This window comes from Triturus cristatus, chromosome 6 (genome assembly GCF_964204655.1).
Source record: "Triturus cristatus chromosome 6, aTriCri1.1, whole genome shotgun sequence".
Taxonomy (NCBI): Eukaryota; Metazoa; Chordata; class Amphibia; order Caudata; family Salamandridae; genus Triturus; species Triturus cristatus.
In genome coordinates, this window is record NC_140589.1 from 1,765,081,792 (window position 1) to 1,765,100,153 (window position 18,362).

The window sequence follows — 18,362 nt, forward strand, 5'->3', positions numbered from 1 at the left end:
AAGGTTTGTGGGGCTGAAATCACAATTTTCCCAGCCTTTAAAGAAAGACAGCCTTTGGTCAAAAAACCAAAATGTTTTACACAGGGAACAGCTCAAAATGCAACGTGGACACACCACAATTTCACAGTGAAAAATGACCCTTTTTTGCAAAGTGCCTAGCTGTAGTTTTTGAACCCTAGCTCTGCCGGCATCTAGGGAAACCGAGCAAACCTATACCTTTTTGAAAACTAGACACCCAAGGGAATCCAGGAGAGGGTGATTTGACTGCCTCTCACCAGGTTCTGTTACCCAGAATCCCTTGCAAACCTATATAATTGTCAGAAAAAACACATTTTCCTCACATTTCTGTGGTGGAAAGTTGTGGAATCTGCGTGGATCCACAAAATTCTACCCACCCCACATTCCCCAAAGTCTCCCGAGAAAAATTGTACCTCACTTGTGTGGGTAGGCCTAGTGTCCGTGACAGAAAACGGAGCAAAACGCAACGTGGACACACCACAATTTCACAGTGAAAACTGACAATTATTTGGCAAAGTGCCTAGCTGTAGTTTTTGAACCCTAGCTCTGCCGGCACCTAGGGAAACCTAGCAAACCTATACATGTTTGAAAACTAGGCACCCAGGGGAATCCAGGATGGGGTGACTTGACTGCCTCTCACCAGTTTCTGTTACCCAGAATCCCTTGCAAACCTAAAAAATTGTCCAAAAAACCAAATTTTCCTCACATTTCTGTGGTGGAATGTTCTGGAATCTGCGTGGATCCATAAATTTCAACCCACCCCACGTTCCCCAAAGTCTTCTGAGAAAAATGGTACCTCACTTGTGTGGGCAGGCCTAGTGTCCGTGACAGGAAACTGCAGGGCCTGCTTTAGGGCGGTGCGACCGGTGCCACCGGACCGGGTGCTTGCTTCACAAGGGGGCGTCTGTTTGCTTAAAAGCAGCTGCTGCTTCGTTCCTGGCCTCCAGCACTTTTCAGTGGACAATTAAAATGTCAAGGAAACTCCAGTGATTAATGTTCTTCCTGGCAAGATCGGAGTTTTGTCTAGTAGAAGTTTTCACTCGTGGAAGTTTTGAAGTTAGCGCAGAGGGTTTAATATGCCTGCTGCAAGAACATGTACCATGCAGATCACAAAGTGAATGTAATGTAAACAGGTCGGTGGGTTACTGCTTTTGTCAGAGACTTCCTTTTGTAAGTTGCAGTTTACAGTGAGCTCTTAACTGTCATGAAAGAACTGCGTGCAGACTTTAAGGTATAGATTAGAGCGTATGGATTTTTTGCCTAGACTTTCATCATTGTAATGGTGCAAAAAGAGTTCATTTCGGTACAAATCAGTTCTTGTTATTAAAGAGAGCCCCAATCCATTGTGTTACATTTCAAATTCAGAGTTTGTGCTTCTCCAGACCAAGTACTCGTCAACTGTACTGCCTACCTGTATGGATGACATGTGAATGCACCCCTTGTTGTCCTCTGTCTTATGTAACATTTACTATACACTGATTTACACACCTATGGTTGAATGTCTCTGTGTAATGCATGTGAGTGACGCTATAAAATTAATTAAATGCATCTGAGAGAGAAGTTATGGAGAGTGTTAAAGGGTGGTAGTGAGGGTATCCGTGACTGAGATGGTCTTTGGGGGCGCCTAAAAACATTGTCTCACTGGGCACCGCAAGTGCTAAAGCCGGCCCTGGGAAATGGCGCAAAACGCAACGTGGACACACCACAATTTCACAGTGAAAAATTACCCTTTTTTGGCAAAGTGCCTAGCTGTTGTTTTTGAATCCTAGCTCTGCCGGCACCTAGGGAAACCTAGCAAACCTATAAATTGTTGAAAACTAGACACCCAGGGGAATCCAGGATGGGGTGACTTGACTGCCTCTCACCAGGTTCTGTTACCCAGAATCCCTTGCAAACCTAAACAATTGTAAAACAAAACACATTTTCCTCACACTTCTGTGGTGGAAAGTTCTGGAATCTGTGTGGATTCACAAAATTCCACCCACCCCGCGTTCTCCAAAGTCTTCCAAGAAAAATGGTACCTCACTTGTGTGGATAGGCCTAGTGCCCACGACAGGAAACGGCGCAAAACGCAACGTGGACACACCACAATTTCACAGTGAAAAAGAACCCTTTTTTGGCAAAGGGCCTAGCTGCAGTTTTTGAACCCTAGCTCTGCCGGCACCTGGGGAAACCTAGCAAACCTATACATTTTTCAAAACTAGACACATGGAGAATTCCGGGGAAGTATGGCTTGCGTGAATCCCCCAACATTTCCTTACCCAGAATCCCCTGCAAACCTCAAAGTTAGCTGAAAAAATCCTGTCTGGGTACTTGGGCCTCCCACGCAAGTGAGGCACCGTTTTTATCAGGAGACCTGGGGGAACGCTGGGTGGTAGGAAATTTGTGTCAGCCCGGTGATGCCACAACTTCCCACACAAAAATGAGTGAAAAAAGTGATTATTTCAGCTAAATTTGAGGTTTGCAGGGGATTCTGGGTAAGGAAACGTTGGGGGATCCATGCAAGCCATACCTCCCTAGAATCCCCCGGGTGTCTAGTTTTCAGAAATGTGTGGGTTTGGTAGGTTTCCCTAGGTGGCTGCTGAGCTCTGGGCCAAAAACCCAGGTGACCCCACTTGCAAAACCAGGTCTTTTTGAGATAGGCAATTTTGATGTCGCCTCAATACATTTTGGGCCCTTGCCTGTCACGGGTAGTTTGGCCTTCCACGCAAGTGAAGCACCGTTTTTATCAGGAGACCTGGGGGAATGCTGGGTGGTAGGAAATTTGTGTCAGCCCGGTGATACCACAACTTTCCCACACAAAAATGTTTTAAAAACGTGATTTTTTCAGGTAAATTTGAGGTTTGCTTGGGATTCTGAGTAAGGAAACGTTGGGGGATCCACACAAGCCATACCTCTCTGGAATCCCCCAGGTGTCTAGTTTTACAGAAATGTGTGCGTTTGGTAGGTTTCCCTAGGTGGCCGCCGAGCACCGGGCCAAAAACTCATGGGACCCCCCCTTGCAAAACCAGGTCCTTTCAAAATAGGTAATTTTTATGTCTCCACAATCCGTTTTTGGCCCTTCTATTCCACGGGTTCTTGGCCCACCCGCACAAGTGAGGTTCCATTTCTATTGGGATACTTGGAGAAATGCTGTGTGGTAGGAAATTTGTTGTTTCTTTCTGAAGCGTCAACATTTTGGCACAATAATCCAAGTAAAATGTGACAGTCACATTTTGAGGTTTGCAGGACATTGTGGGTAACATAACTTGTTGGGATCCACAAGAGAGACATCACCATGTACTCCCATGGGTGTTTAGTTTACGACAATATCTATAATTGGTAGTTTTTTCTTAGATGTAATGTACACCTTGGCAGAGAGACAAAAAACAGAAATATTACTGCACAACCATCTAATCCTCAAGCACACACACATACTGGTTGGATTTGGCACGAGGGCAAGTGATGGTTCAGTATATAAAATTGTATTAACAAGAGATTTCACAAAAATGAAATGCACAAAACGAATTTGCAGTTCCGTGGCATAGAGACGGCGGGCTGTTTGGACTTTACCTTTCTGCATAGCCTACCGGCGCCGGACTATTAGATTCCGGTTGAAGCCCACTGGAGTCCTCCAGGGCGTGGTTTCAGGGCTTGCTTCCCCTCCTTTTTTCGCATCATTGTACCCCTCCATTAGCGTGTGTTACTATTGGGGAAGCTTGCCTCTTCTGTGTATGGCTTAGGGACGGTACTCTTTTCTTTCCTACATCTCCGCTTTCTGGTCTACTCAGTTGTAATGCAATTGTCATGCTATGTCCCGTTTGTCGTTTTTTGATGCTAATAAAAACAATTTTGACAAAAAAATGAAATGCACTGTCAATAATTGAAAGGACAAAAAACTGAACTAGTGACTCGCAGCTCGTGAGCTGTAAAGCCACGTCAAGGCCCCAACCGCTTTACAAGCCATTCACACACCTTTCATATGAGATACACACAAGACCATTCACACCACCAGGCACGAAACCAACACATTACAACATTCACAAAAAGGGACAAGGCACACCCTGCTTGAGAAAGACAAATATTACTGCATAGCCATCTAATCCTCAAGCATACACACATACTGGTTGAATTTGGCATGAGGGTGAGTGATGGTTCAGTATATACAATTGTATTAACAAGTGATTTCACAAAAATGAAATGCACTGTTAATAATTGAAAGGACGAGAAACTGAACCATTGACTCACAGCTCGAGAGCTGTAAAGCCACGACAAGGCACCAACCTCTTTACAGGCCATTCATACACCTTTCATATGTGACACATACAAAACCATTCACACCGCCAGCCGCGGGCCCATCACATTACAACACTCACACCAGCAGACAGTGCCATTCAAGGGCCCATCACTTTCACACGCCCACATTCCTGACACAGCAACCACACAAGCTGATGGATTGCGTGGAGTGGCGCTCAGCTAGCAGTGTGTGTAGTGACCAGCAGCAAGTCAATACTCACACACCGCCAGCCGAGCGCCAGTCCACGCACAAAGCCAGCCAAGCACCAGTCCACGCACACCGCCAGCCAAGCGCCAGTCCATGCACACCGCCAGCCAAGTGCCAGTCCATGCACACCGCCAGCCAAGCACCAGTCCACGCACTCGCCAGCTTAGCGCCAGTCCACGCACACCGCCAGCCAAGCACCAGACAACGCACACCACCATCACCTTTATTATTTTTTTAAACAAAAAAGAAAACACAAACCAATTGCAAACAGATACAAATCTACTAACACAAAATCTAAAACTAAATACATTGCACCAATGCCAACCTTGAAACAGAACAACATTTTTTAAACAATACAGACCAGGCAGTTCACTTTACCACTCATGGATGCTCCCAATAATTCTTTTGCTTGTGGCTCGCTCTATAACAAGCAGGCACACACAGCCCAGGGTTAGAAGGACACTCGGGGCAGTAAATACGAGACTCCTTACGCGTACCTCTTCGCCAACAGACTTTACATATCCTAGTGGGAAAATTTTTCGAGGGTGTGGGAGGAATGTGATCAGGAAAGTGGCGATTTTTCAATCTAGCCCCATCCTACACCTCTCCAACTCTAAGAACACTTGCCTCTTCCACTACAACAAGGCTGCCTATTACAGACTCCTGAAACTTAGCAAAAGTCATCTTTGACTCAGGACAAGAATCCTTGAACACAACAAAAACATTAAAGGTTGCTAAGTGGAAAAGATGGATAGCCAACTTCTTATACCAAACGTGTGCCTTACGAAGAGCAGTGTAAGGTTCCAACCTCTGATCTACTCTATCAACACCACCCATGTGCCTATTTTAGTCTAAAATGCACACAGGTGTGCGCGCTTCAGCAACCTGACCCCAAACAGTCACAGGTGAAGTGCTTTCATCATGGATGGTAGTCAGCATGTAGACATCTCTCCTGTCTGAAAACTTCACAGCTAGAAGTTGCTCGCAACGCAATGTACTGCACTGTCCCCGCACAAGCTTTTGACAAACAAGTTCTTTTGGGAAACCTTTACGGTTAGAGCGGATTGTGCCACAAGCAACAGTGTCCACTTTGGCCAATTGCCTGAACAACCGCACACCAGTGTAGAAGTTATCTACATATAAATGGTGGCCTTTGTTAAAAAGTTCTCTACAAATTTCCCACTCAATTTTCTCAGTCACTCCAAAAGTGGACGGACAACCAGGGGGGTTAATCCTGGATTCCTTACTGGTGTACACCCTGAAATTAGAGACATATCCAGTCCTACTGTCACACAGCATATACAGCTTAATTCCATAGCGTGCCCTCTTACTAGGAATGTATTGCCTAAAAACCAAGCGGCACTTGAACAAAACCAAAGACTCATCCACTGCTATTTCTTTCCCTGGAGCATAGATCTCAGAAAATCGATCAACAAAGTGATCAAGAACAGGCCGAATCTTAAAAAGAAGGTCACAATCAGGGTGATCTCGTGGCAACACTAAACCATTATCGACAAAATGCAGCATCCAAAGCAGAAGCAAATACCTATCACGACTCATGACTGCCGGAAATATAGCTGTTGCTATCAAGGGACTAGTAGACCAATATGAAGACATTGAAGGTTTCCTTAGCAAGCCCATCAAAAAAGTTAAACCCAAGAACTTCTTCATCTCTTCCAGATTTCTGGGAGTCCACCGGGTAGCTCTAGAGTGGGGCCTAAGACTGGCACTGTTGTCATTCAAAAACTGCTCGGCATACAAATTAGTCTGCTCAGCAATCTCTGCCAAAAACACATCGTCCATAAACAAATGAAAAAAATGTATTGGCAAAAATAATTCTGTATTCACATCAACACCGTGAAACACCTGTAAAGTCTGGCAATTCCGGCTGCACCATGCGTGGGGCAACCCAGAGGTCATCACTTCCAACTGGAAGCCTTGCAGCCCTAGGCTGCAGCCCAGATACCTCTTGCCGCACTATGGGCATATCAATGTCCTCCTCTAAAACAGGCACTTCATCCGCACTAAGAGTAGCTTCATCCGCACTGAGAGTAGCTTCATCATCCGATGATTCCATGTGGAGAGATAACTCCCTGCCTGAATCTTCCCCTCCATCCTCTGCCTCAGATGCAGAGTCAGTCTCTGAACCATGGTCAGAGGAAGACTCAAAAAGCATACCAACAACCTGCTAAGCAGTAATCCTGCAGCTAGCCATTATCCTTACTAAGAAAGGAGACTGCATAAACAAGTCAACAACAACCAACACTGTGCCAAATAAGTAAGTAAAAACAAATGTGTGCCTTTATCACAAAGATCTATATACTCAAAAACTATACAATTCACTTGCAAGAGACAGCTACACTCACCAGCACCTACTCTTCAGAGACACAGCAAAAACCAACAATATCCCACTACAAAGAAAAAACAAAACCAATTACTCACAAGACAACAAAATACACATCGAGCACAAATGCAAAACGTTTTTGACACTCAAAAAACAGAAGTCAAACATACTGCTATTATTACACCATTTGCAAAAAACACATTCATGCAGGGAAATGAAACACATTACATTGTACAAAAAAAGTCTCTTACCAAACACATGCAACTACACAAACAGCAGAACCACCAGTAACGAAACCGCAACCTGGAACAGTCTAAAGAGCAAATACCTTGAACTAAACAAAAAGGGAGAAATAAAGCATTACAATTGCAATTCACAAGAAAAAAAAACAATTAACAATATAACACGCTTTGTCACTACCCAAATGGGGGGCAGACAGGCCAAATATTGGGCAGATCTGCCCCCAGGGGGGGCAGAACACACATAAAAAAATATATGTCCTCTAGAAGCGACCCTTGCCCAAACAAATCCCTGGCTCTAGTGGGATTTTCTGCCCCCCCCCCCCCCCCGGGGCCAGAAACGCCAGAGATCCGGGCGATCTGGCCCGGGGGGGGGGGGGCGGGGGCAGAAAAGTCTTCTAAAAAATATGTCCCCAGAGGAAGCGACCCTTGCCCAAGGGGTCGCTTCTTTTTATAAAAAAAAAGACATCCCTGGTGTCTAGTGGGGCATTCCTGCTGCACGATTGCGACGCTGTGCGCGATCGTGCAACAGGAATGCCCTGCATTGAGACATCAGGGGCCCCGCTGCCTCAAGGCATCGCCAAATGCCCCCCCTGCCCCACCGGAGCAGAGGAAACTCACCTCGCTCCTCGGACGCCTGGAAGCATAATGGCTTCCAGTCATCCTAGCGCTTCCTGATGACGTCGACGCGCTGTGCGTGCTGACTTCACAGGATCGCCGAAGGGGGGTCGGAGGTGGCAGCGGAAACTCTTCCGCTGCCATCCCTGCCTGGGGGTGCATATGGGCTACCCATGGGGGCAGCGCCAGCGCTTCTCCCCGTGGGTGGGTGCCATGACAAGCTGGATTTGTCATGAGCAGACGCCCACTGTGTGTCATGACAGGTCCAGCTCGTCATGAGCACCGAAGGGGTTAACGTATGTTTCAAAGTTCCCTGGAAAATGTTGCAGAAGTTTAGACTTGTTAGTTCTTTATTACGTAGTTTATGTATTTTAAAGGTTGAAATTAAACAGTTCAGTGTTTTGACATGTTTTATTATGAAAATGAAGAGTTTTCTTTTCACAATATGTTGAACATGTTGGTTCTGTGTGAATTTCTCAGTCTTTTTCCTTATGAGAGGGATTGTTTAATGAAGATTTGCAAAGCCACAATTTTTAATAATGTAGTGCAATTTTATTTCTAATATTTTACCTTCTTGTAAAAGTAAATATTTTTTGAATGGGCAGAATTTCGTTTGTTGGAATAGGGAACTGTTAACGTTGCTCTCTTTGTAAATTACTTCCCATTAACCTTTTTAGTACTATGGAAAGGGTGTGTTGAAAGAGTGGAAACATTGTAAGTAGTAATGTATTTGTGCAGGTGTCCTCCTTCTGTCTGTTCAATTCCTTTGTCTCTCCTATCCCAGTAGTATATTTTTTTTTTGCTTTTTCAGGCACTGTTTTGTAAGCATTGTCTTAAATGTGGTAAAATCTGATTTAGAACACACATAAAGAATCAGTGGTTACAGTAGTGATTGTCGTAATACAAGTGTTAACTTTTTTTATTGATTTCCCTGTATTATTCTTCAAGCGGTATCCCATAAAGAACTGTACCTATGTTATGGAGAAGTATATAGATGGAAGTGATGAGGTACAATGTACAATCTCTCAGTAATATCTTTAAAGAAGAAACTCTGTTGTATTGCTTTGTAACAGTCAGCAGAGTGTCTATGATTGTTGGTGTTATTTAGTAGTATTGGGCTGTGTTTATAGCCCATTTTCTGGTATTAAACAGTGACATAATACTTCTTCATTGTATTTGTTATCTAGTTTTCTATTGGCTTTCATAGTCATGTTAGCAGAAATAATTGTTTAGTTGTATTGGACTGGGTTTAAAAGCCACTTTCTGTTAAGAACCAATCAAATAATGCAATAATTAATTGTATTTATTATCAAATGTTCTAATAATTATCATTAACATGTGACCCGAAGTGGTTTTTGCACAAGCCTTGGTAATATTTCTGATAGGCCATTGCTACAGTCCAGTTTACATTGTCACATAATTCTTATTTATGGTAGTATTGTGCTAGATTAGTAGCCTAATTTTTATGAAAACCAATAATTGTCCTTTAAAATGTTTGTTGCTGATTTAATGTATTTTCCTAATGCCCAATCATGTAACTCTGTATATATTTCTTTATCTGCTTCTGTGTTCCTCATTCTTGTAGTTGAGTGCATCTGCAAAAAGTTTTGTATTTGGCTTTTTGGGAAAAGTTTTATTTTATGGGCTAGAGAGCATGCCAAGAAAGCAAATTTTGCAAAGGATTTGGTTGTGAAAGTAGTTACTCCCTCTACATTCTTCTCTGAGTGCCTTTACCATGAGTTTTCTACCACACATGTTTTTACTTCGTATATGCCTTTACAGCGCATGCCTTTTCCATGTATATATATATATGTGATCAAGACAGCGTCGAAACGCGTCATGCTGGGCACTTGCTGTACGAATGTAGCTGAATAAGGATGCAATAAATCTGCACTGGAAACGCACGCTGTGGTCCGTACCTGTTTCTTTGCTGATAAGGAGCGAGTCAGGAATGCTTATCTTCATATATATATATATATATATATATATATATATATATGTCAATACATGGTAATGGCATGCATTGTAAAAGCATATGCATTCTACAATAAATGCTGGGTAAAAAATGCATTGTAAGGAAAATGCACAGTATTTCCCAGCGTTGTTCTGTCATACAACCCAATGATATATGCCACTTAACTGGATTAAGACTTGAAATTGAGATGTAGGAGACATTCCCCACTTAAATGTGTATATTTGCGAACCCACTTTTTTTCTTCTCTATTATTTGTTAGAGGCAAAAGTGAAAGTGGTGTAGTATAAACGTTGCTAAGTTTTGAAAGACTCAAAGACATGCTATCAAGACATTCTCAGCATTTTTTTGAGGTCATGGAATGTCTTCCATTTTTCATTTGGATTTCACATTTTCCAACAAAGCACTATATTGTCATGATGGTGTCCATTTTACAACCTTTGCAAACCATCTTTAAGTTACTAACCCTAAAAAGTGGCTTCACAATTCTTTCAAATATGTTTAGTTGCAGAACCAAACAAAGGCTCTTTTAAGAGCCACAATACATTGTGTGTCATCTAAATTTGTGATATGTGAGGGTTTTTTTCTATTTCATTATGTACCACAGTATCTCCTAGATACATCAGTAGTAATACTGCAATAGTCCGTAAACATTTTTAAAAATATACATGTGTAAAACTACTTTTCCCTACCTCTACAGAGTTTTAAAAAGTGGCTTGTTGTTTACTATACATACTATCAACAGTAATAACCTATATTCTAAATGCAATATACATACCATCAACAGTAATAACCTATATTTTAAATGCAATCCCACCACATAGGCAAACTGTGGTAGAAATAATATGCCTGCCTTTTCCTTTTGCAAGGGGTTTCGTTTATCATTCATGTTGTGATTTTTCATCGCCAGGTATCGTATAACGTGGCCCGATATATCATTAACTTTCTGTGCCTTATAACTTAAAAATTTCTGAACCAATTCACTTCAAATTACAATAAGGGTTCTTTCCAGACCATAATCTATATTGATGCCAAATTTAATGAAAATCCATTCCCCCATTTCCTGCTACGTCTTTCGAAAAGTTTATGGAAAATGATTAGGTGGAAAAACTTGTTTTAGGACCACCATTTTTTCTTTTCAGTCCCTCAACTAATCACCACAAAACTTTGCATCATCAGCCAAAGTAGAAAAAGCAATTGGTCAGCAAAGTTTTGTGGAGATTCATTAAATGGTGGCAAACTAATTAGCAAGCTAAAATCTGAGATATTCCTCAGATTCATTACATGAATTATATATAGGATATATATATATATATATATCAACAAGAAACACCTCCGAATGGGGAGCCCACGAACCTGCAGGGTGGCCTATTTCAGACGGGCATGGAGAGGGCCGACAAATCCACCCCAGTGAAGAGACACACGTAAGAGGTCCGCTTCAGTAGTCAGAAAGCCTTTAATCGGGATTTCAGCACAACGTTCCTGTTTCCCTACTAGTTTTGGCACTTGCAGCCTTGATCACGGGCAGGAAGTTTCACCAGAGTGTTTGTGCCTACGAATTTATAACATTTGCAGTCACCTGACTGATTGTAGCATACAGTTCCCAGAATGCATCATATATTGCGGGTAAGTGCTATTTTAAACGTTCCTCATTTCAGCTGTCAGTCGGTAACATACTGCTCAGCACCCTGATGCACTCACAATTTTTAATACATCCAATTTGGAAATCAGTCAGATTCCTCATGGAAGCAAATGCTGCGTAATCAAACATCTCGGCCAATGCGCTTCTGTCACCTGAATGATTGGAAGATGAGTCAGCCCCAACCAAATCCCTTCCAGCGCTGCCGTTGTTTTCACCATATTGGCATCTCCTTTGTAGGTTTGGCGGCAGCGTGTGGGTCATGCTCCCCCATTAAACATCAACAAGAAACACCTCCGAATGGTAAGCCCCCGACCCTGCAGGGCGGCCTCTTTCAGACGGGCACAGAGAGGCCCGACAAATCCACCCCAGTGAAGAGATACACGTAAGAGGCCCGCTTCAGTAGTCAGAAAGCCTTTAATCGAAATTTCAGCACAACTTTCCTGTTTCACTACTAGTTTCGGCACTTGCAGCCTTGATCACGGGCAGGAAGTTTCACCAGAGTGTTTGTGCCTACGAATGTATAACGTTTGCAGTCACCTGACTGATTGTAGCATACAGTTCCCAGAATGCATCATATATTGCGGGTAAGTGTTATTTTAAAAGTTCCTCATTTCAGCTGTCAGTCTGTAACATACTGCTCAGCACCCTGATGCACACACAATTTGTAATACATCCAAACATATATATATATTTTACAGAATGGCAGTAGCCGCTCTGTAGTTATAATTGCGGTTACCAGAGATAGGATTTCCTTGGATTTCTCATCAGTGAGAACTTTGCACCCGTTTGACGAATCTGCATGAAACTTTGCTGACCTTGTCTTCCTTCTACATTGGGGGATAGTGCAAAGGTTTGTGGTGATTGGTCAAGGGGGTGGAAAAATAAAAGGGGGAGCACAAAACAATTTTTTCCTCCAATGCATTTTCATTAGACTTTTGTATTGGATGTATCGGGAAAATGGCTGAATGGATTTACATGAAATATGGCAGGATTAGACAATATGGTGCACAGATGATCCATTTGGGCACTACAGGTAAGTGGTTAAGTATTTTGTAAGTTATGAGACATTTTAACTTAATGATATCTGTTGTTCCTCTACTTTTGCAAACTTTTGCAGTATTTCACAGAAGTACCACGGTACATAGAAATGACAAGCCCTTAGGCGATTGGCTAATTACTGTCTTTTCAAACGTAAAGTCAGCCATGTTGTTTCTAAGCACAATTTGGCTATGTTCTGCATTACACATTCAGGTCTATGTAAGTATTAGGTTTGGTAGATTTGTAGTAGGTAGGGAAAAATATTTATACGTTTCTATATTTTTTTTTTTAAAACTGCCCCATAAATAAAAATATATATAGGTTGAAAAATACACTATAATTCACTATATTACAAATATAGTTTACTAAACTGTATTTTCTATTTTTAACATATTCAAATATGCACAAAAATGTGTAGTAGCTCGGTAACAACTACAAATTACTGTGCTACTAAAATAAAATGTGCAGTTCTCCCTAGACTACTATAAAAATATTTAGACAAGTATAAATACAATTCTCTAACAACTACCACTTTAATAAAGTGGTATTAGGTAGTAAACAACAATAAAACTTTCTGCTGACCCATATATATCCTATTCTATTCTAGTCAGTTGGTCTTATATAGCGCATGGCAACTCGGATGCCTCCCAGTGCTAGAACAGTCAGAAAAGAGCTCACAAACCATATTAAAAGGTTCTCAGCAGAACTAGTTGCTATATACCCACATATTCTGGGCCTTGTGGAATGTGAGTTCATTGGAGAGCAGGAGTAGTTCCAAAGGAAGAGTGTTCCAGAGTTTGGGGGCCCAGCAGAAGAAAGAATGGCCACCCCAACTGGGTCTGCTAAACTTAGGGACCTGCAGTAAATGTCCTGAAGAAGATCTAAGTAGCCTTCCAGCAGTGTAGGGGATAGCTAGCACTATTAATAAGAAGGACCTTTCTTGTGATGCGACCTGTGCAGGATGCAGAGAGTTTTAAACTGATTGATTGAGAGCCAGTGGAAGTCCTTTAAGGCCCTTTTTACAGATTGGTGCCTAGGGACATTAATGTGAAGCCCAGCAGCAGTGTTCTCCATAATCTGTAGACTCTTTGTGACATACCTAAGTGGACCAAGATAGAGGACATTGCAGTCACAGGATGCCCAAGCAGGTGGCCGCGAGTTTCTTTGCCTGGCAAGCCATAGTAAGATTAGAGTCTAGCCACAAAGGCACAAAGTGGTGGGAGCTCTTTATTAAGATTATTGCCCAACATCATGACTTCAGTCTTGTCTTCATTGAGCTTCAGTTTAGAGTAAGCCATCAATCTGGCCACCTCCTGAAGACAGGTTGCCAGACTGAGGTGATTTTACTGTATTTAAAATATCTAAAAGCAATCTTACAGTAAGATCAGGGAAGACCAAGAGCGTTGCTTCAGGCTATACGGAGGAAGATCCACCTCCTGAGGACTCCTCCTTAATTGGACCAGCATGAAAGGAAGAATAGATATCTAAAAGAAAATTGTGGAAGAAGAGGACCAGGTTGTTAATGTGCTCACCTGATGCTGCCAGGGGATGGATGATTTAGGTTCCGTTACCTCCTTAAGAATCTGTAAGATCTCCCTAGAATGCTTGATGGATTCCTCAATTGCCGATTGAGCAATTTTTATTTCCGCATTATATGGTTTAACTGCGCTGTTGTAATAACTTTGTTGACTTCATCATATGTTTTTCTTCAGCCTATTTTGAGACATTTGGAGTTCTTTTTTAGAACAAGCAGCTAGGCATTAAACTAAGGGGACTTTTTTTCTGTTGAGAGGTCTTGTGCCACCTAATGGGTACAACTGAGTCTAGGGAGTTGGTGATCGATTCATTAAAAAAAGATGTGGAGGGAGCAATATCTAAGATACTAAACCCAAAAGGATTGAGACACATATTGCAGAATGTTAGACTTGGGGGTCTCTAGTTGGCACAGGTATGCACTTGTGACAAATAGGGACCCTCTCCCCTAGTCAGGGTAAGGGGGTACACTCCTAAAATAACCCCTGCTCACCCCCTTGGTAGCTTGGTACGAGCAGACAGGCTTATCTCAGAGGCAGTGTGTAAAGCATTTGTGAACACATACAGTAATCAAGTGACAACACTACAGATGGCCACCACACAGGTTTTATATCAAAAATAAGTATTCTTTATATAGATTTACCACAAGACCATTAAACGACAAAAACAGACAATACTGTTACTTTAGATGGTAGAATTTTGCTTAGTTCTCTTAAGTTCTTAAATGTGACACTTTAAGTCAATGTACCTTTTAGATGCGACAAGAAGGGCATCGAAAGTGTTGCAACGATGTTGATACGATTAAGTTTTTGGTGCAAAGAAATAAAGATGTGAAGATCTTCCAGATGCGGCACGCTTCTCCGAGGTTGCGAGAAGACTCGACTCGATGCTTCAGCTGCAGCGGCGACACACTTTACGTGATGCGATGACAGCGGCCTTGGCAGAGACACTCTTCTTCGACATTTGCGAGACGCTTCCGCTCGATGCGATGTTGCAGCAGCGACACCCCTTTACGCGATGCGACTACAGCAGCTCCGACGGCGGCACGCTTCTCCGTGGATGCGAGGCGCTTTTCTTGATGCGGTGCAATGCGACAACTACGATGGCTGTGATGGCGACACGCTTCTTCCTCGATGCAAGACTCTTCTCTTGATGCGGTGCAATGCGTCAGCTACGATGGCTGCGATGGCGACATGCTTCTTCGGCGTTGCGAGACACTTCCTGGATGATGCGAGACGCTTCCGCTCATTGCGATGCTGCAGCGGCGTCACACTTTACGAGATGCGACAACAACAGCTCCGACGGCGGCACGCTTCTCCTTCTTGAGTCGCGCTTCCAGCTCCTTGCGACACGCAGTCCCTCAGAAGGCCCAACAACAGCAGCAGGCACTTCTAAAGAACTCTGGGGAGCTGGGGGGTGAAGTTTGTTGTTCCTGAGACTTCAGCAGGAGGCAAGCTCTTTTCCAAGCCCTTGGAGATCCTTCACAAGTTGAGCAAAAGTACACACAAAGTTCCTTTCTCCTCTCTTTGGCAGTAAGGCAAACACAGCAGGCCAATCCCCCAGGTTCAGGGATAGTTTCTTCCTCAGCTTCTTCTGGTTCCTCCCTCAGCAGAGGTTCTTCTTGTTTTCCCAAAGTGATCTAAATCCTGGGAACAGGGTCCCAATATTTATACCCAGAAATCCTTTGTCCTCTGAAGGCAGAGGGGCCTTTGCCCAGTCCAAACCAGTTCCTGAGCACTCTGTTTACCAGACTTCTCCTTTCCTTGAACAGTGCAGGGCAGAAACATTAGACGCCCCACAGGAGGTGGAGCCAGCATTGTGGAAGGCAAGTAAAGCTCTGGAGCACTTTGTTGACAGGATTCCTTCTCTTCATTCACTGTGCAGGGCAGAGACATCAGCCGCTCCCCAGGAGGTGGAGCCAGCATTGTGGAAGGCAGGCTCAGCCCTATTCAGGTCCCAGGTGCAACTCCTCCCACCCATCTGGATGCAGATCTCTCTATTCACCACTGGGACACCTCACCCTGTCTCCTGGAATTCCCCAGCCCTGTCACTCAAACTCCAGACCAAGGAATACACACAGCCTAGCAGAGGCAGGTTTGAATGGTTAGACAAGAAAATGCCTACTTTCTAAAAGTGGCATTTTCAAACACAGAATGTTAAAACCAACTTCACTAAAAGATGTATTTTATCATCCTGAGTTCAGGCATACTAAATTTGAATTTCTACCATGTTCCCTGAATCAGTTAGGATTATAAGATGTAATAACCAAACTGCCCATTCTGGCCTATGGAGAACAGGTAGCCTTGCAATAGTGAAAAATGAAAATGGCTGTAATTCACTATTAGAACATGGCACACACACCAGGGCATGTTCTACCATATCCTTACAATGCACCCTGCCCTTGGGCCTACCATAGGGGTGTCTGATATGAAGAAAAGGGAAGGTTTAGGGACTGGCAAGTGGGTGCACTTGCCCAGTCAGCATGACAGTACCAGACTGCATGCAGGCTCTGCAATGGCAGACCTTAGACACATGTTTACAGGCTGATTCTGTGGGTGGCACAACCAGTGCTCCAAGCCCACCACCATCAGTATTTGGATTTACAAGCCCTGGGCACTCCTGGTGCACTGTACTAGGGTCTGACAAGTAAACCAAACCAACCAATCTTGGAATCACAAATTATACATTAATTTACAATAGGGAGCACTTGCACTGTGGCACTGGACAGCAGTGGCACAGTGCCCTGAGCAGCTAAGACCAGCAAAAACATATGAGGCAACAGCGAAAAATGGAAGGGAGACCCATGCCAATGTGCCAGGCCTAACACGTGTCCCCTCCAGCTGAAATGTGGGGAGAACTACCCTACCTCCTGGGAGTTCTCATCACTAAGGCGGAAAAATCTGGACAGACCATCAGCATTGGCGTGTTCTGTACCGGGTCGATGTTCCACCGTGAACTCCATCCCCTGTAGGGAAATGGACCACTTTAACAGCTTTGGATTCTCACCCCTCATCTGCATCAACCATCTGAGGTGCCGGTGGTCTGTCTGAACCCGGAAGTGATTCCCAAACAGGTAGGGTCTCAGCTTCTTCAGTGCCCAGACCACAGCAAAAGCCTCACGCTCAATAGCACTCCACCTCTGTTCCCGTGGAAGTAACCTCCTACTGATGAAGGCTACAGGTTGATCTAGGCCCTCCTCCTGTGATAGAACAGCCCCCACACCATGCTCTGAAGCGTCTGTTTGCACTATGAACTCCTTGGAGAAGTTGGGTGTCAAGAGCACGGACGCTGTGCACATAGCAGTTTTTAAGGCCTCAAAAGCTTCCTGACAGGTGTCAGTCCAAATCACTTTCCTTGGCTGCTTCCTGGAAGGCAGCGCTGTCAAGGGTGCAACAATGTTGCCATACTCCTTGATAATCCTCCTGTAGTAACCCGTGAGTCCTAAAAAGGTTCTCACCTCTGTCTGGGTTTTGGGCGGCTCCCAAGCCAGGATGGTTTCAATCTTGGGCTGTAGGGGCGCCACCTGGCCGCTCCCTACCTGGTGTCCCAAGTACACCACGGAACCCTGCCCGATCTGGCACTTACTCGCCTTGATCGTGAGGCCTGGCCTCCGCAGCGCCATCAACACTTCCCAGAGGTGGCGCAGATGTTCTTCCCAACTGGCGCTGAACACTGCGATGTCATCCAGGTAGGCGGCACTTAACTAGTCTAGTCCAGCCAACACCTGGTTGACCAACCTCTGAAAGGTGGAAGGGGCATTCTTCATCCCAAAGGGCATCACCCAGAACTGGTAGTGCCCATCTGGTGTGGAGAATGCGGACCTCTCCTTTGCCCCATCGGTCAAGGCGATCTGCCAGTACCCAGACGTTAAGTCAAACGTGCTGAGGTACCGCGCAGCCCCTAGCCGATCTATGAGCTCATCAGCTTCGGGGATGGGGTGTGCATCAGTCCTGGTGACTGCATTGAGCCCTCGGTAGTCCACACAGAACAGGAGTTCGGGTGTGGCACCCGGCGCGGCAGCCTTTGGGACCAAGACCACTGGGCTGGCCCAAAGACTGCTAGAGGACTCAATTACCCCTAACGCAAGCATCTTGGAGACATCCTCCTTGATGCAAGCCCTTAACCTGTCAGTCACTCGGTAGGCCTTGTGCCTCACAGGTGTACTGTCCCCAGTGTCCACCTCATGGACGCACCAATCAGTGACACCAGGAACCAGAGAGAACAGATCAGAGAACTGTCCCAGCAACTGGTGGCAGTCATTCTGATGCTCAGGGGTCAGGGTGGAAGAGAGGTTGACACCATCCACTGACCCATCTTGCTCTCTGGCTCACAGGAGGTCAGGAAGAGGCTCGGTCTCCTCCTCCATCCCAGCATCTGTTGCCAAAAGCATGCCCACTTGGGACCTCTCCAAGTGGGGCTTCAGGCGGTTGACATGCAGGACCCTCAAGGGGTTCCTGGGAGACCGCAAGTCCACC